The following is a 21,559-nucleotide window of genomic DNA, read 5'->3' as shown; positions in this document are numbered from 1 at the left end:
ATATTCGGACCGTTTAGGCTACGACATCGCAACGACATGCCGACGAGTCAATTGTTACGTATAAACTATATCAGACATTCCACGAATCATCGATCAAGATCGGAAATTCATATTTTCAGATTTAATCCAAATTCTTTCTTTTTTTTTTTTGCGAAAGTGCTTGTCGAAAAACAAAGTCCTGATTCCTTAATGTTTTATCAATTATTCGCGTGTCTGAGATATTACTGTTTCGAAAGCACCCATTTTGTAAAATTTGAAAAAAAAATTCCGAATACCGAAGGAAAATATGACGACATTTTTTAGCCCAGTTCAAAAATGAAGATTTAGTCACAGCAAAAGTTGGATTTCGAAATGGACGACAATTTGAAACATTATTTCTGAAATGCATTGATCGTTCGAAAATGAAAAAAAAAGTTCCTCACAACATAGGTAGAAAAAAAAAAATAATCAACTCTCAAAACACAAATTTCCTATCTCGATCGATACTCAGTGAATTGCCCCCACACGGAATCGCGTCAGGGAAACGGGGAACCATTGGAATTACTTACAGCCTTATTTCAACTCCGTTGCAGGTTGACAGGGCTCGTTCAATTTGTTTCGTTAATTAACACCGACGCACACGTGCCCGAGCCAACGCGTTGGCCGTTGCGATATGGCCGAGGATTAATACGACAGACGCTGTGGCGAATCGGGGACGAGAAATATATGAAGAGAGAACGGGAATGGCTGAGATCCGCTCTTGAATTCACCCGCCGGGTTAAAATATTCTCGCGTGCGGTGCAGTGTTACAACGGCGGAGTATGTGAAGGATAATAATAATGACGAGGAGGCGAGGAAGCAGGAGGGAGGGGGATATAAGGCGAGATTAAAAATTGAATAAAAAATACCGAATACATATACCTGCCCGGGGTTTTTTTCATTGAATAACTGGTTCGCTGATGTCCGTGATGCCTGCAGCCTTCGGACGCTGAGTTTCGATCCCGCAGCGGATGAAGATGGCGATAGATGATTACAAGCCGGTAATTAAATGTAAGTAAATTAGGCCAATTCAGTTGTCTCGGCTCCGACGTCTGACGAATCCCGGATCAGGCCGCTGAAATTTTATGGATAGAGTCCTGCCTCGTATCCCCGTTTTCTCTTCTTTGCTCCTTTTACATTCATCCGAAGTACCTTGCAGTTTCTTTTTTTCTCCTCTTTTATTCGTCCTCGTTATCGATTTTTTCGCTTTTACATGGTACAGACACACTTCGTTCCCGCTGTATCTTGAAATTTTTTTCTAATCACATTTTATACGTTTTTTTTCTTTTTCCTCTCTTATTCAGACTACTTTTCATTATTAAGTTATATCGTGGTTTTATTTCTTCGCACTCATCTTACCTTCCCGCCTCCTTTAATTTTCTGATATTTCTTCCTCACCTTTCTTCTCGCTCTTTCCATAATTTTCACCTTCTATCTTTCTTCCTCTCTTTCTCTCTCTCTCTCTCTCTCTCTCTCTCTCTCTCTTTCGCCGCTCATTTGCCCGGGAGGAGGCTTTGCCGCTTGTTTCATTAATCTTCTGTGTCTTTTATTTATTTTTGCGTCTTGTTGGGTTGGCTTATTCGATGGCTGCACATAGAATACGTCTCACTCGGCGACCAATCACGCGGAGAACCTGAATTGTGGTTCAATTCGCGGCGAGACATAAGACGGAAGTATAAATATTTGTGAAGAAAATCGGGTACCGATCCGGAAATAAGTGAAAAACTTCTATCCCACATAATCTCTTGGTGTATATGGCATAACTTTCTGGACAAGACTTAGAAATGAAAAATTGAATCTGCTAATTACTGGGATGTCGATTATTTCATACGTTCGTCGATTTTCCACAAAACGGAAAAATTCGTGAATTTTTTATTGCTCTATTTTCTCCCAATCTTAAGTATTTTTTGAAACCAAGTATCGTAATCGTACTCTCGAATAAACGTTTGGCGGTTTTTGTATTTATATGTAAGAAACTGTACAGGGTAAGTGAACAAAGTTTGTGAACTTTAATACACTTGAAAATCTACGTGAGAAGTAAACAAAAAGTGAATAATAAAAAAAAAAAAAACACTAATGCAAGATCAGAATCATGAGTTTAAAAAATTCAGAAATCAAATATTTCAATACTTGGGACGGAAAGTATTTTGCAATCGAAATTTATGGCAAGATTGTCGAAAAGAAGAAAGCAAATCGATCGAACTTACGGTGCATCGTCCATGTCGTCATACAATCTACGTAACACATTGACGAGCGAAAAATACACCTCGTTATAAAATAATCATGGAATTAAATTGAACCGTCTGTACACCCCTAATTTCTGCGGACGTGATTGGGCGTAAAGGACGCGTTACAACTGCAGAGAAATAATACCAGCATCCGCGCATATACTTACAGACACGAACTTAGCGTAGGTTTGCACAGAGTAGCGAGTGTTATCCGAGCAATGTTGCACGCTCACACAGACACACACAATTCCCGGGCACAGATTCACGGTTGCAGGAAGCGAATGCAGGCCTGAGGGCCGAGGGCAGAGCGGCGGAGACACCCTAGGCGGTAATAGATGACACCCCTGGGCACCGCAAATGAACCACGAAATGTTGCCAACCTGACCAACCTGCTGCGGGGCAGGAAATGCCATCTGTCAGGGTCCCGGACTGCAATTCGCGGGGAGACATAGATTCGAGGCGCAGATTCTGCGTCTGGCACTGCACCCCATCCCCGTTTATGCAGCCCCGATAAATATTTAACCGCGATTATACGACCGGCCTCGGTTTTCATTTCAGGATATATCGTGTAAGAAGAAATGCCCTGTAGTTACGGGCCTCATTCTTCGGCTCCGATCAACCGAGCGAAACATTTTAAAAACATTATTCTCTCTCGGTTCGATTCAGATCGTTTATCCTCGCATCGTCATATTTATAACAATTCCTAATGGCTTCGTGTAACATTTGACGCGGCTTCAGCTGCCGTTGATGCTGATTCTAACGCTGACGCTGTTACGAAGCTTGACCGTAGTGGTCAAGTTTACGGATGATTAAACGCGCACTTTCGTAACACGTCGTCGCCATAAGTCTGCATGCGAGAGAGAATTTTGACGTTTTGTCGATCGGTGCACCTGGAATACACTGAAATTCTCAAACACTGGGTAGGAGTAAAATACTATCGAGAAATAGCTTGTGACGATTTATTTTAACAATTTATTTATTTTTAATGAATCATTTATTTTAGTAATACCAAGAGTAAATATGACAAATTTATTACAAATTGAAAATTTGCTTAATTGCACAGGCGAGGTGTACATGAAAATCAAAGACACGTTCGTTGCTTTAACATATAAACAAATCAGGGGTGTATAATTGTAGATATAAAATTGTAAATATCGATCATTTAAAATCACTCGTTCGTCCATCCATTCATTTAAACGATTAAAATACGGCTTTTATGGAAAAAATGCTCATTGTAAAATGCTTTTTTTATCCCAACACGTCTGTAACTAGTTGTTTCTTTGGTGTTCTTTTTTTGTTTTACTTAACTTTGATTTTGTTTATCTTTGTCGAAGTCGGTTTCGCAGTTCTCATTTTTTTAGACGGCTTTTCACTTTTCGTTGCTAATAAACTCGACAAATTTCTCAACTTTTGAATTATTTGAGAAAATTAACCGAGAATGCATTGATTAAATTGACAGGTACTTTGTAAAATTGTGCGAGAATAATTGAAAGGAGGACTACGAGGTATTGAGTCAATGTTGTTCCTTCGGCGTCTTCTCCTAGAGTCCCCTGGTTACAGCGGATTTCCACTCCCACTTAATCCTTGTCTCAAACGCCGAGTCCGGCCTGACACGGTGCTATTCGACTCTCACAAACTATTCACGAACAATTTTTGACGCATTATAAGTATACCTTCATCCTTTTTCAGAAAACTTATAATATATGTCGTAAGTGATAAGTCTGGTAGTAAAAAAAAAAAAAAAAACGAAATAAAGTTGTACGAAGCGGACACTTGTACTTGCAACATTGATTGTGACAGATTCGTTCATTTATTTTCTCTCTGCCAAATTCTGTACGACTCGTTGCTGCATCGCATCTCTCCGATAACGCCGCGGTTCAGTAAAAGCAGCCTTCTTCAATCCGCGGATGAAACGAAAAGCAAAGAAACCTGCCTACAAGTACATAAAGTTTGATTTTTTCCGCACAACGCACATGAGCACAACTCGAAACAGGATGGAAAAACAAACATCCCGTCGAAATAAAGGCTTAACGAGAATCGCACCCCGGCCAGCTTGTCACGGTTGTATAATACTCGTGTAACAACTGTGGCTGTACCAGAATATAGGTATATACGGGTGCATAAGTGACGAGTGACACAGCAATCGTAACGACGTGGGTGCTGTTCGGTTAACGCAGGATGGCGAACGATCAAAAACAAGCGACTATCTGCCCTATCAATCTTTCCATCTTGGTGCGCCGCTGATGCATCCATCCATCCCTCTCGTAGTCCCCGAGGACCCGGGTGTCGGGGAAACTGGTCCCGGGGCCTGCTGACGGTCGGTGACAAAACAACCCTCCTTGGGCAACCGATTGCTCAACACAGGTTGTACCCGCTTGCGTTATTCCTGCAATCCTACGTAGACGTCGTACGTGCGGCGGTCTTTGTCGCGTGGCAACGACACGTGTTACGGTTACTTAACGCGCGCATCCGCGAAAATCGAAAACAGTGCTATTTCCACGTGTGCGAGGTGAGAGGGCGCGATTGCACGTGCGTGTAAAGCGCCTCGTGCAGTCCTGGAAAAGCCGTCGCGCAAGCTGCCGGTTCTATTTCCGATTGTCCGGAGAGATAAATCGATCTGTGCGTAGGTGTGTGTGTGTGTGTGTGTGCCTTCTTTTTTCCCTTCCCTTTTCTCTCGCCCTGCAAACGCGCCATCCTCATTTCCTACATGAGTTGTACTTTTTGCCTCAACCTTCTAACAGCGCTGACTCCATTTTCTGTCGCTTGTGTTACACCGGTGCTAACTCTTTGTCAGCCATTTAATACTGCTGCGCCTAGATGGCTATCTTCGTTTGTCACCTTCTGACAGGCTAAAGGCTACTCTCCGAGTCGGTGAAAAACCCTCGGCTTGCATACGGAGCTACAGGAAAGGTAAGTTTGTTGAAGCGAATGATCGAGAAATTGCAATAAAATATCGCAAAATATCACAAATACATCAATGCATTCGTATGTAACCGATTTGCATTTTTACAAATAATGTAAATAGGTATAAAACCTACTACGTTCATATTCTCTGTTCCAACTGCTGAAAAATACACGATGAAGATTAATTAATACTTGAAATCGGATAAATTACGTAACAAATTCGGAACCGAGTGCAAGATTGAATCTCGAGTAATGTTTATTTAATATTTTTATTATAAAAACACGTTTAGCGATACGAACGAAAGCTTTACGAAACGTTCCTCATGGGAAGGAGGACTTCCGGTTTCACGATCGCCGAGGATTAGCCCCGCAGCTGCAGCTGCTCGCGTGTCTTGGCGTTATCTATCAGTTATCGCAGCCCCGCTGCCCGCGTCTGCAGCACAGCGCCGATTCGCACTAATAGAAGCAAATTCTATCCAGCGTATCTGGTATCTAGGCATTCCGCATTCCCCTCACCTCCACCTCTCCTTTTTCCCTCCGTGGCTCCCATTATCTTTCGCCAGGGTGATATAAATGCTAATTCTCGATCGCTATCTACGATTCAGATATCTGTTCAACTGATACGAAACCGGAGCCATATGCGCGCGGAGCGTTGCCTGAATTATATCTTTTCGCAAGTGATTCACCTCGCCGTCAGAATTTTATTTAATATTAAATACATAATATATTTCATTTTCTTTCAAATCTCCAGCACCACATAAATCGGAATGAAATAATTAGCCTGCAGCGAATTTCATCGCGAATAGAGTGAATGTTAAGCGGACTCCACAGATCAAAACTAAAAGCCATTCGCTTGTACCTGCGTTAGGTGTATACATATACATATATATATATATATATATATGTGTGTGTTTATATGTGTATACATTTATACGCGTAGCGGCGTGCACCGCAAGCGTGAGGAAATCGGACCTCGTTAGCCGCGTCACATTTGTCAACCGCAATACCGAAGCACCTGTATAATCTCTAGATGTATATATTTATTCGGGAACTCTTGCGGCAATTAAATTACAGTATTTACGCACGTCCGGTTCGCGTTTCACCGCGTTAATAGATGTCCTAGATTGTATGTACGTCACGTGATATAACCCGTCATTTGTTTCGCTTGGGAATTATACTTTTATACCTAGGAAGTTATATGCGATGATGAATATGCATACGTATAGGTAACGTACGGACGCGGATGCATCGGCCATATTTTATTTCACCATCATCCTTCGTCTTCGTCATACGTCCGACTGTATTTTTACCGTCAGCGCGTTTATTTTCCCATATAAACCGCGCTGCTCCACGCTCTAAAACTGCAACACCAGCCGAAGAGTGGAAGAGATATTGCGCCGGTTCTGCTTTGGAACAGGGATTCATCAAATCCGGGTGCATATCGAGCACGCGAAAAGGAGAAAAAACGGTTGGGGAAATTGGGAAAAGGCTGAGCGGCTATTCTCTATGGCGTAATAACAGACCTTGGAACCTCGGTCGCGACATCTGGAAAAGGGTGGCCGACGTGACGTCGTTATGATCATGTACACCTAGAGGCGGCTCAAACGAGGTGGCAAAAGACTATTTATTAAGTTTATTTCGTTTTAATGGTCGCTGTCGAAACCCTGCTCGAAATAACGGGGTAGCTTGCCGAGGCAGGCTCCCATCGTACACCGTCATGGAAACACCGTTGTAGGTAGTTCACCGATGAACTTGTGCGCGTGCATCAAATGCAGGGGTTGTCGATATGGGTCTTACTTAATTTACGAGGAATATCAGTCCCGCAGACACCGCAGACGGCGCTTGCCGTCAGACAGCTCAACTAGGCGGTGAGACTTATCTGCTTTTAATGGACAGTTTGCCTTTCGACAGGTAGAAAAATTGTCACCTTCGTTATTCGGCCGCGCTGATCACTCTTATGCGGCATCGGCGAGGCTTGTTGGAGAAGTCGCTTTTTATACCCTTCTCCGTACAACCCTAATTTTCGATGTCTCTTCTACATGTGCGATGATAACTATATGCGACGAGATGAGCATGTGGGAATCGGAAAGCTGTTTCTACGAACGAAACTTACCTTTTTACTCGTTTCTTCGTTTTTTAACAAATTGTCTTTCTCACGGTGTGCAGTACGACGATCTCCTGGCGATCAATGATTATGATTTCTTTATTTCCGCCGAGAGTTGACACCGGAATGATCCCGGAATTTATAGATAATTGACTGAGAGAAATATTCGGATCCGAGGGACGGCAAAAGAACGGTTTGAAAATTTTTGGTCAACGTACGTTTTGCTGCAATCTGTACGATTCTATTTTCTAATCTACGGTTTTAAGTTCTTATGTCATTATTTTAGCGTGTTTCCAAATACGAGAGTAAGAGAGAAAGAGGAGCGTTAGGCTAGCTAAATTACGATGGTTAATTATTTTGAACTAGCGATGAAACGTTGCATGCGGAGACATCTTTAACGATACTTTATCCAAGCGAGATCTGCGGGTAATAAAGAATTAGAGAAAATCCGTCTTCGGTCAGATTGGGTAATATTCTTTGTCTCTTTTCAATTTATATGAAACCACAACGAATTTGAAATAATATTTCATATCAGATGAAATTCTTGTAAGATGTTTATATCGATTTGTGTGCGCGTTCATACAATAAACCGTGTTTGAAAATTAAGCAATTCGGGGAGCAATTCTCGAGGCTGACAAATCGATTAATTGATGATGGTATCCGGCAATTAATCGACTGGCGAATTTCGTGTCGTAAATTAATTACCCTTATTTCTTAGCGATCGAAAAAGCCCCAGGCGACCGAAGCAAAAAAGGTCGCTGATGATTTGCCCGCGCATGAAAAACCTTTGATCGTTATATCGGTGCAATTAGGTAATTAACAATAATTCAATAGATAGTTTCGAGAATCGAGTCGTCGTAACATCGTTCCAGGGGATTGAATCACCCCTATACACACGTATATCCATGCAACCCGGTTATAATTTCACGCCAACACGCCTATATCCGCAGAGTGTGTGTGCATCGCATCCACCGCGCCAGTCTTTTTGTGCGGCACCGCCAGAGGCGATACATCATATTGTCCGAGTAGGTGGGTGCCATAATTCGCGGTAAGAATAGGTAAAGAAACGAAGCCCATAACCTACGCGTTTTATTCAAACAGAACCGATCAAAGCCCACTGGTACGTGGAATTGCAACATAACCGCAGAGTGGTAATAGTGCAGCCTGCAATTTATCGGTTTCACATTTTTACACTATTTCTTTGGGTATATTACATCGAACGTACAAGGTAGGAGGTACCTACCTTATATACCTGTCCTAGCTGCGCCGCAATATCAGAGATGTATATATGAAAACTGCACAGCTATGTTATTATATTATTTACCATCAGTGTTAATGATACCTACTTACCGCACGGCAGGCTGCAGCCCCCTTGCACATAAATAACGATCGTAATTACTTGCAGGAAAGGTGGTACATCGTATAGCTGTGTACGAGGTATACAAAAGCACCGTCGAGTGATCCAAGCAGAAATGCACATTTCTCGTATCACATCCTCAAAGAATATCACATACATTGTTGCATGTACAATAAAGTACTCCGAAGTCGTGGTCATTCTTCGTCTCAACAATTATCGCTGACAAAGGCAGCGGACTGCGAATATTGTATCTATATAGATGCTGCCACTATGCGACTCCCGCAGACTCGTCAGAAAATGGTGGCAAAGAAACGACGCGGGGCACGATAATAATAATAACAATAATAAAAATTTCTGTGAAAAAAGGAGAGTAAAAATGTACAAGAACATCGGCACGATGTTACCAGCAACATTAGCACCCACGATTTTGCTGCCATTTCTGCACACCAGGCGCGTGCAAACGGTGATAATGAACCGCGCAGCTTTGGTCTTGAGGATTAGATGGTCGTTTGTCTAAATTACCGAGGGTCGTGTTAAGCTAGAAATTCGTTTCGGGTTGGAACGGCGGCGGCTGCCGCGGTGAGGGGTATGAAGACCGGAGAAATTCGGTGACCGAAGTTGGATGGAGGATTGCATGAAACGGGCACGAGCTATATCACAAAGCGATGGGAGAGAAGAATCTTCGGTGCTCTTCCGTTCTCCCGAAAGTCAAAGAGCGGCAAGAAAACTTTTGGTGTACCACGAAACGAGAGAAGCGAGAAAAAAGTTTTTTTTTTTTTTGTTTTTTTGTTTTCAAATTGTCCGCAACCCGTTATGAGCACACACCTCGCCGCGCCTGTAATAATATAAAATTAGCGGCTAATATAGATTGATGCCCTCCGCAGTCTCGTTGCGTCGCCGCGCTGGGTCCGAGCAGTTGTTTTAAAAGCGATAATAAAAATGAAATGGCTTGAGAATGGCGCGGGGGTGGGGGTGGGAAGGCGAGGAGAGGAGAGAAAACCGAAGACCGAAGACCGCGAAGAGTCAGTCGACCTCGTCAAAGGTGGTGGCGGCAAAGCGGCGGTTGTGACGCGTAGGAGAAGTTACGCCGGAGAGAGAGTGGGATTCGGATGGAAAAAAGCCCAGCCAAAGGCTTGTGTCGCGGAGGGGCGAGGGAGGGAGGGAGAGGAGAGTCAGCGGAAGGGATGAGGGGGCGTGGCCGTCACAGCGCTGCCGGGAAAAGCTCGCGGTGCTGGCGCCCCTGACTCCGCCCCCCGCCTGACGAACTTTGCCCCCCCTTTTTCTCCCCGGCGAAAGCTGCTGCTCACTCGATGCTCTGGCCGGCGCGTCAAGCTGAGAACTTCGTTCAGCCGACAGCTCTGGCACGGCCGCGTGCAGCTGCCTGAATTAAGCTCCTCCGTTCCGAAAACAGCCTTGCAAGCTCGATCGTCGTTCCGTAGCCTTGGCACAAGCCATACGGAGGTTCGATTGGAGACGGTTTTCAACGACGCTTAGCTGTGGCGACAACCCGTACTTGCAGCTCGCTCGGCTCTGATGTTTGAAAAACTTGTTTCAAACAGTTAACTTATTGCACCGATGCCCGCAAGTATGATTGCGATACTTCGCAGTTCAGGTGGGCACGGGATGTGATAAGGATGTGGTGCCGGAAAATAGTCGATTGATTTTCACGTTACAATGCATTTTTTGAACATACGTACGATGTTTACTGTAATGTCGCGCTAAATTATTTTCAATTTTTCAATCGAATGATCAACCTCGTTTTCCAGTTGTTCCATTTCCTTTCGTATCTTTTCTTTGGCTCTTACTGTTCTCAACTGTTACAAGAGAATTGTTGAACCTAACGAATCCGGCGATTGAATAGAAAAGAAAATATGGATTGTATATCGAAATGGATGTGATATCCACTCAATTACCCTGATTATTTTTTTAATCAATTCTTTGTTGAATCAAACGGCGTTACTTTGGACCTGAAAAATATTTCTCTCGTCCTATTTCACAAATTCAAGAAATCTGTTCTGCGGTGTGTAATATTTTCATTTGCGATATTATACGAACAGATGCTGACGGTTTGCAAGCTGGATCAACATCGTCGACTCAAATTCGTATAGGTATACTGCAACAATATATAACACGCATCGTTCACGTATTTATTGATCGGAATTGGGAATAAAGTGCAAAAAGTAAAACCTGAGAACAGAAACGTTCTCGTTTTAGCCAGTACGAATATTATAATATATATACTGATATGAATACAGACGGTCTTACAAATATGTTCACTGATAAGTTTTATATAAGATCGGCGCATTGACTGCGAATGGTGCGATGTAATTATAAAAATGCTAATTAAACGAAATGAGTAATTATTCGAGGTGTAATGTCAATGGAGTTGAATGATAATTGCGGAAAAGGGGGGAAAGAAAGTAGAAAAAAAAAACATTCGATTATATTGAATTGAAATTTAATGTTAAAATTATCTCGGAATTGGGTCGTTCAAAGCAAAATCTTGTTAAACAGAAAAGCGAAAAAAAAGAAGATAACCAAGTAGGAAAGAAAGCACAGAACTCTAAGTGGGTATAGATATGAAAAATTTTACAAAATTAATATTGAAACTGATGGCTATAGGTATTTGAATTTCAGTATAATATGTAATTTTGTTCCAATTATGTGAGTAAAAACTTCCTTCGTACACGTGAACAAGAGTTCCAAAGAATAATGAAAATTAAATAACAAATTTCTCACACGTTGTGATAAATTTTTGTACATCGGATACAGCTTGATGTACGTGTAATTTTTTTATTTCTTATTTGTGAATTCTTCAAACGTAGGTAGAAAAGTTTAACACACGACGATCGTTACACAGCTGGCAATATTTTCGGACTTTAGTTGAAAAAGCCAAATAGCAGGTACAGCTAAAGGTATAATAATGTATTCGGAGTCGTAGCTCGTCGATATGTAAAATGCACCGATATATGTGCAGGGGATACGCGCGAAGCGATGCGGGAGAATGTGGAGCAGCAGCTCTTTGATTTGAATAAATGGGATTCAAGGAATTCACGGTTCGATAAGCGGCCACTCGATTCCGAATATAACCCCTCACAATATAACGCGAGAAAAATATATCGCTCGGTCTTGGTCGACTGTGTCGAGTGGAATACGAGAATCCACGGATACGTAACTGCACGTGGATCGAGCTGATCGCGATCATTCCCCTGAAAATTCCGGTATCTTACTACCCTTGGGAAAAATATTTTCCCTTTTGTTAACGATCTTCTCTTCCATTGTTTTAAACCGCGGAGAAAAGGTTTACAGGAATAGACTATATACGTGCGTATTACAGATAAAAATATTTGGTCATTTGATATCGGACTTGATCGGATAAAACGAAATTTTTCAACACAATCACAAGCGCAGGATGCGATGAAATCATTTGCACCTGTTTGGTGCTATTTCAGGTTCGAATTTATAGCCGAGTTTGAAACGGCTCATTTACCGTCAATGCCGGAAATAATATTAAACGTACCGGAACCTATAAGTCGATGAAAATACCCACTCAATATTATCGTTAGAAACCGTGCTCCTGTAAGTTCCAGCTCAAATATGACAGCACAATGGTATAGCTGCAGTAAAGCTCGAGCTGCAAGGTGTCAATATAAAACCGGAGCGAAATGTCATGGTGAGTAATTTTATTTTCTGCAGTAATTCGATCGAATTTGTCAGAGGATTTGGTCCATAAACGGTATATTTTTCGTCCAGTGATTAAAAAGTAAATCGAAACTTAACTTGGCTTGGTCACGATTCGACTTAGGCTCCGGTTATAATCTCAGCGCAGCAACGATGTAAACGTAACCTAAACAATTTGACGGTAAAATAATTAGGAAAATAGTAACATTTCGATACTGAAAAAATTGGTAAATCGAATCGATTCCCAGTCTGATTATTTTCTGTCCGATTCAAAGTTTCCGTGTCTGTGATCAATCGAAATTTTCTCACAATATCCCATTTTCTAATTATTCAACAAAATCACAACAAACGGCAGGAGTCTGCGCTATGCTGCATCCGGAGCATCTAACGCAGAGTTATATGGGTGCCAGAGCGTAATACAACGTCATTTACCAGCTGGCCTGATTGTGAAACGCGTAACTATTCAGAGACCGTACAGGCATACTTACGTTGGCTGGCTGACAGCAATTTGGACTTGAGCGTTCGCCACAAATCACGAAAACGCGCGGTATATCCGCGAAGGCCGCTTAACAAAGGCCAACATCCTCCCCGCAACAGATATACGTGTGCAAGCTGCTCTGGCGGTGCAGAACTGCATCGATAACCGCGACCCTCAGCCGACATTTGCGATTCGATTTCGCAGGTGCATCGAATTCTCACGCAGGTAGATACGATGGCTGTAGACTCGCTTGTGAAAATTTATAATTTTAAGTATACCGGTGAATTGTTTCCATCTGTAAATTTTCATGATTTTTGGTTTTTATCGAGGTGAGATTGCCGCCCTCCGTCGATCCGATGCCAGAATTTATTAGCGTATTAAACGTGCGTTTTGTAACGAAACACTCGGTGTGTCAGGTCGCGAAGATAAGCATTTATTATCGCTTTATTAATTTAAATCCTTAAGACTTGAAATATTCTTTAATTAGCATACTGATTATCGCCGATAATATCAAACTTGTTGTATACTAAACTACAGTTTAAACAAACATTCGAGAGTGACGTTAAAAAAAAAAAAAAAGACAAAATTTTTTTCCCCTTCTTGACTATACGTAATTTATTACATATCTCCGTACATTTGACATTCCACTCAACGGAGCCAGTTATAAAAATAATTCCGAACCAACGTAATTTGTATAATCACTTTACAAATAACCCGATTATTTTCACAAGAATAATTAGCAGTGATGTCAATTGTTTTCGTCAAAGACATTTTAATTTTCGTTGAATACATACATACCGGGGATAAAAAAATAAAAAATAAATTAAAAAACAAAAATCTAACGCGATACAAGAATGATTGCATAAATTTTTTTATTGAAACCCTACTCCACACATTCGACTTTGATCCTTGATGTCTTGCGCGAAATATTACAGCGTACATTACAGGCATCGAATGCGTGGCGTTCACACACGTACCGTATCTACGTGCAAATTATACACGTAGTGTATGATACGCGAAAAGTGGGCACAGATTAATTGTAACTGCGTCGCGGCCACCGATTTGCCTAATTAATTCGGTTACGAATGGCCGCCGCCGACGCTCCCGAAGCGACGTCGCACACTGTTGGCCTCTATCAATATAGATATGTACGTGCAGAGAGATATGTTGCATATACACGTGTACATATGTACACGCGGGCGAGGTATCCCGTGTGCACGTATTCCGCTCGGGATCAGGTGGTTATACATACTCGTATACCTATTCGAATTTCAAATCACGCCGCGCACTCGGTTCGTTGAATTTCCGATAGACGACGGACGGCGATCCGCAACCCCTCAGTTTCTACCCTCTTGCAGGTAGAGGCATGTAAATCGCGCTCTTCAAACGAACATCGAACATCCTTAAATTTATTGAAACCAGAAGTGAAATATTACCCTCTGCGTAGCCTGCATTGTAGAAGTAATTCCGTTCGGTATAGGAAAGCAACGCGTTAGTAACGGTAAGATTCCTAAAGGAGACTTTCCTGGTAAATCCATTTCGACTCGTCGTATCTTAGCACCGACAACGACCCCTCGCAAAGCTGAAAATCCACTCTCACACAACTCTTGACAATTTCTTGTTTCTCGGAGATGGAAAAAATTTCCAGGACGAACGCAGCTCGAGTCTCTTGCCAATGGGGTGCACGCCGCTCGTTCTGCATTTCCAGCTTCGCACTCTTACGCTCCTTGTACGGCACCGACTGGCTTGTGGTCCCGTGGCAGGCAGGGCGTATATTACGCACCGCACAGGGCGGTACGAAATTAAGACATTACCGTGCCGAGGCTGAGCCCCGGCTGTCGAGAGAGTCGGAGCATCTCAACCGTGCAGGATAATAATCCGTCGCTCCTAAGGAACTCCACCCTTCCACACGCCCGCAATGCCTGTCAGTATAGACACAGTCGCATTACACGCGACGTCGTAATTATCTTCATGCCGTACCTACTATGTTATACCTACTACCGCATGAATAGGTACGCGTAAAGTTTATACAAGAGTTTCGGCAGGTTTGCTCTCGGAAATTATACCGCCGAACTTGCAGCGTGTGACTATTATGCCTGTGTCTTACGTCGCAATTTAGCAATACGTTACCGGGTATGCGTATGCACGTACTTACACTTTTACGTAATTCGCCTTGTGAGGTTTTTTATTCGGGCGTAGGTATTTGTCGCGCGGATGAAACGCGGTGCCGAATTTTCGACGCGCGGTGTACGGACGGCGGGTAATTAATACTCTGAATTAAATCAACCTTGAGGTGTTAATCAAGCGTGCGATACGAGTCGGCGGATCATCGATATCAAAAGAAGCTTTTTCCGCTCGGAATACCGATGACTGTTATCCACCATCGGTTGTAAAGTGGGGATAAAAACGCGTGAATACGTGACGCGATCGGCGATCCTACGGTGCAAGGTAAGTGAAAACTGGTGAAAACACGAGCCGAGGCTTGTCCCGTGACAAGTTTCCCCCTGGTTTCTGGATACGACCCTGCGGCCGCAGGAGCGTGAGGTACAAAATACGATAAACCGACACTGGCTGTGCTCCGAAGGAACGGCTCGATCGCTTTGATCGGCGAAGGTACCCGAAACCCGCGCTGTGATTGGCCGAGATCGTTGGAGTGTTTCATCGAAAAAAGGATGGAAAAATATGGGGAACGAGAGAACTCGACTTTTTCTTACGTCACGGTGGATCCCGGGAGTCGCCCGGATGCGCGGACCGAGCCGGCGAGGACGTATCCCGATCATCGCAGGATGCAGGATCATTCGTTGGTTAAGGATGCGCGGGTGCTTTAAAGCCGCCTTTTGATCCTCGCTCGTTTCTTGCCGCTCGGATAGTCGGTGTGTCGTGATCGTTTTCTCCGGTTGGTGGATGGAGCCGATTTTTGTGCCGACCATCCTGCTTCGACGAGAGGCTCTTTTTACCAGACCGGACTACCGATCAACCCTGTTTTGTTCGCTAAGTAATTGTCGGATTGTACAAGAGAGCGGGCAACGAGGCTTCCTTCGACTACGGCGACGCCGCCGCCTCGCCTGTGAAATCCATTATCCCCGTAGCCGATAGGGAAATTTTCCAGTTGATGAGACCAGATGCCAGCTGGCTATCCTTTAGCCACTTCGCGTACCTTTTTATCCGATCTGCACCTTGTTGCGCCCGCGCTTGATATCCGATTATAGATTATTATCAGTATGCACGATATGAATTAAATTTGACATCGAACGAATGTATGGCAAATGCGCCTACCTCCTCGTTAGAAAATTCCTTACACGTACGTCGATTTTTCAACGGAGCTTTCAGGATGTACGAAACGACAGAAAATGTTTCAATTTAGATATTTACCCACCCAGATTTTCTCGTACGTGTGATGATAACCAATGTTCATCGAATTGGAGGAAAAAAGTGACGGAAATATTTTGGACAATTAATCAAATAACGCAGGGTAATATATCAATAATGATAACAATAAGTGCAGCGACGAGTAAAAAAAAAAAAAAAGTGAAAAGTTGGGGGAAAAAATATTCCTGAAGATAAAAAATAAAAAAAAATGACGGGTGAAAAAAAAGTTTGGCCCCGACCCACAACTTAAATTGCTTCAATAAAAGTTTGCGCCGTAACGGAGAGTCAAGCACGGGCAAACCGAGCGACGACCTGGACGATTCCCCGAGAAGCTACTTCTATATATCAGAAACATCTGCCAAACGTTATTACAACTTTGAATAAAGAACGGTGCAGGGTGGAAAACTTTCAGTTCGTTCGTACGTTGATTCGCATTTTTGTTATATTTTTTTTTTTCACCACTCCGTTCTTCCATCCTTATATATACAAGTCTTTGAGTTACGGTAATATCGGTAGAACATACAATAGAGAGAGGTCTGCCAATTCCGATCCTACGGATCGTTAAATTCAGGTGCCTCTTCTGTCGGAGTAGAATTTTTTCCTAATTAGCGACTGGTTTACACGAGAATTCCGTTCCGCGAAGAGATGATCGTTGTCAATTTGTTCCAAGCAATCCGCTCCATCGACGTCGGTGATACGGGAATTAGACGGTAAACGGAACGGACCCTTAACTATTGGTACAGTATATATAAAGGTGTCTTTGGAAATGGTTTTCTACGAATTTATAGAGGGGAATAAAAAGGCTGCAGAGGCGAAACTCGCAAGTACAATGTACATATCTGTACATCGAGGAGGAGGAAGACGACGATGATGATGATGATGCCGATGCAAGGCAGGTAAAAAAACCGGGATTGAGACGCTCGGATCAGCCGAACGGATTTCGACCGGATGCCCGCGTGGTGAGTAACACCGTTAAACTTAACACCGTGACACTAGCTGCGATAATGCCCTTTGTAAACAGTTCTTGTACGACTATGGCTGATTTGTACATTCAATTCCGCGCCAAATGACGCCGAGCGTGAAGCAGAACAAAATTATTTCTCGGTACCATTACATACCGGTCGGATCGGCGTGAGATGTGCATTACCAGGACCGCGCCCCTGCTGCGAGAGTAACGAATCGTAAATTTCTTACAGAAATAATTCGCGCTTGCGTAAATAGCTCGCGCATTGTCTCGAGCATTGATTTCGCGCTTTGGGAATTATGGCAAAAGCTGGAATCGAGCTGACGTCAATACGTCAATATCAATTCAGCTGTCGTCGAGCGAGTCCAAATATTTACACACTGTTTTACATGAGCTGATAAAACGAAGTGAAAAAAGTCTTCGATGGTCGCGTAACACCGTTTTCACAGTCTCACAGTAATTTTTAACGCTAAATTTCACGTCGCTTCTTATTAATGGACAGAGAACCTGAAGCTGACTCTTGATTTCATTCTTTCCATTCAAGTTCTCGGGGTCAAGGCGGTGTTCGACTCAACGGATAAATCAATTATTCTAGAATCGTCATTCATTACAAGATACGGACTACACGATTGAGATACACTTTCTGTACTTCGTCACTCTGCTCCCGTTGGGGCGGGGAAAGCTCATCCTCCGCAGCTAGTCGTAAAAATGATAAAAAGGGAGAAAGATTCGCTCCCATTCGCACCCGGAACGGCGTATGCATGGATCCGTCACGAGCATACGCGACTGGTGGTTCTCACATTTTATTTCTCCTCACGTTCGAATCCAATCCAGACATGATTTTCCATTTGAAATTGAGCGTATATCAAAGTTGAAAACTGCACGGCGTCTCATCCCATCCATATCAATTCGAAATTCTGCCCGTAGTGCAGATCATATATAAGTCTCGTTCATATTCAGTCTTTTTATTCTTTTTATTCTTTGCGCCCAATACTGTGTATGGAATATAAATATATTCACGTGCGCATGACGCGCTTATCTGATTGGAAGCAGATTATGTATTGAAAATGAAACAGAAGTGAGGTTTGAGTTCATTCGAATTAGACATATGCGCTTTTCTATGTCGCCAGCGGAATGGACAAATATTGAATTTTATTTGAGGACGGATCGCTTATTTGTCGAAACAATTGATGATCCCGACCTGCTAGAGTGTCATTCGATGTATCCTTTATCTGTCGGCCAAGTGGCATGTGTCGCTAGTTGCGCAATGTTTGATATAATTCGATGCTGATAATGAAATTGATATAAATATATGTATATACTGGTACACGTTATCGGGATATAACCGTACAGAGACCGATGTCATCGATACAACGATTCTTCGCACTATGCGTGCCATTGATTTACCAGTTAAAATAATTACAGGCGGATATTGTATTCTCGCAACAATCACGCGACGATACATTGTACAAATTTACTTGAATGGAAAAGATAAAAAGAGATATTTACGAAAGGTTGTTTCCCTCGCCGTCGATACAAAAACGATAACGCTTGAGAATCGTGTGCTTCAAATATTTTGTCCCGTTGTTCACTGATTGAATCGTCTGATATTTACGCTGAATCAGCCGACTCTAATTACAGAACGGAATAGAATTTTCTTATTACATCTGTAAACAGCTTTAAGGTACCGTAGACGATTTTCTGTTCTGGTTTCGGGTAATTAAACAAACCAACAAACATTTTCAAAGTAATTGAGATTGGGAAATAACATTTCACAATTGCTCTGTTTGTTTTAAAAAATCAGAATTTTGAGTTAGCATGGAAATTTTCTTATCCAAAGCGTAAAATTTTCTGGTCTCTTTGTAATCTGCCCCAAAAAAACTGGCGTATATTATTCCGAAATCGTATTCAACGCAGCTGAATTGTCGCAATTGAAATTTCGCCATCTAGCATCGACAAATAACTCTGTATACTCACGGTCGGTGATGTGCATCAACTTACGACCTGCAAACGGATCTAGTCTAGCTACTGCGGAGTTCTACATTACCGATCGTAGGTTGAGGCTCGGGTGATAGATCAATTTTCATTAAGGAATGAAAAACGACGTCATGCACGAGATGATTGCGAACATACAGTAGGAATAAAAATATTAAAAGGAAAACAATTATCATATCACGAATAATTGTGGCTAAATTCCAAGAGTTCTACATTACCTGCAGATTACTTATCAACCGTCGGTAAATTATTAACCTACGCGGCGCTGGCCGTCAAGGTAGCGATCTCTTATTGTGCATACGCAGGATTCGATTACAACGGGACCCGACGTAAGCATATACATTTTTCCGCGAGTAATGACAGACACGTAGCGTGATAAAGCGAGGAAATAAATTTCCATAAAGACGATCTCGTTCATTCTCAAGTCAGCGCTTTCCTCATTACTTAAACTAATTCCGTCCCGTACAGCGTAGACGAGAGTGAATCGCGTTCAGCAGCGAAGCATGAATAGCGAGGCCAAAGTCATCGTCTGTGCAACTTATATCGGCATTAAATTCACCCAGGGTGAGTAAAGAAAAAGAAAAATGATAATCATCAGAATTATCCGACAATGTACCTGCGTCATCGCTCACTCTGTATCATAATTTGTTCATTTTTTTGGACCATCACGATCATCGTTCGCAATAAATCGGAGCTGAGAAGTGTTAAGAACGCCAAAATCCGATGATTATTATCACGGTGCTGTTGCCAAAAAGCCGTTCAACTTATTTTTTTTAGCGTGGAAATAATTCTACGGAACAGTTGGCAAAGAGATGAAAAAATGATCCGCCCTTTTGACATTGGCTCCGCGATATCTTCTCGAAAATATTTCGCAACGCCGTTCGATTACAGACGCTTCAACGATTTCCAGCACCCCTCGGCATCTCGAGCCGAACGACAACAGACTTCGTTTCACAATCGTAGTCACAAGACCAACGACGGTGGATCCGTTATGTGCTTTGACACGCTGACATTCGAAAATATCCTCGTCAACTGGCCTCCGGCTCTAAATCTAGGCATGCAACACGAACGACCGAACTTAAAGACTCGGTTGAATATACGTGTTATCATAGCCCGCAGACATGCGACTCGATGGGCCAAAGGCGATTCTCCCGATGTTTGCATGGCCTGTTGAACGAATAAACGGCGAGCTTTTCGCGATGAATTCGCGTTTCTGCAACGCGTAAGGCAGGTGGATTTTCGTAGGTATAAAATATCTCCGGAGGACAACGGCCTGCGACCCCGAGGATTAGGGGGCCCCCGCATATTTGGAAAAGGTACGGACTGTTGGCTGGCACCTGTACAGCGATATACCTATATAACGGTACACCTTCCGATGGTGCAGGAGCCATATTGCGGCGGTGAGAGGTACTTCGACCGTAGGCGAGGTCGTCCGCATACCTCAACCCGATTCCGTCCGAAACGCAAGAGGTTTGTGAGAAGTCGTCGCCGACATCGTCGTCGTTGTCGTCGTCGTCGTCGTTTTGCCTAAGTTTTACCTGACGTGGAAATATCCGACGCCGGTTTTTAGTGAATAATTAATTAAACCGCGGTTCCCTGTTTTCTTTTTTGTTACCGTTTAATTTCACCGATTTTTAATTAAACACGCGCCGCGTTCTCACTGTCAAGTATTTACTAAACGCGAGTACCGCGAAGTACAAAGCGAGTGTGGAATAAGAACAAAGTCTCAAATCTAGTCGTCGTGGCATTCGGGTATATAGAAATTATAAAATATCGTAAAATTGGAAAAATTTTGTCAGAATCAGTGAGTAATATGTTTTAAGCCAAGTCGATCGTACCGCGAACCTCGTGATCCGCACACTTTGAAAAGTTGGCAAACAGCGTTACCTCGGTCGGAGGAGTTTATCAGAAGTTGTGAACACTTGCCATAACAAGTAGCCAGGCTGTGGATATAATATTCAGTGATACACACGTCACAGACCGGAGTTCTCATCGTGTGCTGCGGGGCTCAAGAATCCCGTGTGGCGTTTCACGGAAACCTGTTAAACCCGTGGAGCCTGACGTGGAATGCGATTTTCCAGAAAGGCGAAAAACGTAAGTCGACCAAAAGCACAATCTTCGAAAAGTAAAGGACAGCTGATCCATGTGTACCTGGACCGAAATCGTGAGACAGCTCGGGGAGACCTCGATGCTCGAAACAATGCGTGGCGACAGGAAAACGGCTGTCCGAAGTCCGACACTCGCTCGTAATCTGAAATGAAGATGCACCCGCGATATCCGGCTTGTACCCTGCGCCAAAATTTGAGAGTCAGGAGAAACGGTTTTTCCGTAAAATAAAAAAAAAAAACAAACGCGAGAATCGATCGTCTTGAAATAAAAAAAAAATCAAACAGACACGGTGAAACTGCGGTGCAGAGGTCAATAATTTTGCCCGCAGTTCGGCCACGGACGATTGGTTTTA

The 21,559-nt window shown here is 42.9% G+C and overlaps 1 protein-coding gene across 3 annotated transcripts in view; it reads left to right on the top strand.

Moving 5' to 3' along the window:
* The first annotated feature begins 20,539 nt into the window (after nt 1–20,539).
* The window catches only part of LOC124298114 (unconventional myosin-XV), a 70,569-nt gene continuing 69,549 nt past the window's right edge, over nt 20,540–21,559 (top strand). For all 3 annotated transcript variants that reach the window (XM_046749733.1, XM_046749735.1, XM_046749732.1), the window contains exon 1: nt 20,540–21,192. The gene's annotated coding sequence lies outside the window, so the exon portion shown is untranslated. The remainder of the gene's footprint in view (nt 21,193–21,559) is intronic.

The sequence above is a fragment of the Neodiprion virginianus genome, chromosome 2, assembly GCF_021901495.1.
Source record: "Neodiprion virginianus isolate iyNeoVirg1 chromosome 2, iyNeoVirg1.1, whole genome shotgun sequence".
NCBI classification, from domain to species: domain Eukaryota; kingdom Metazoa; phylum Arthropoda; class Insecta; order Hymenoptera; family Diprionidae; genus Neodiprion; species Neodiprion virginianus.
This window is presented reverse-complemented; position numbering and strand designations above follow the sequence as displayed.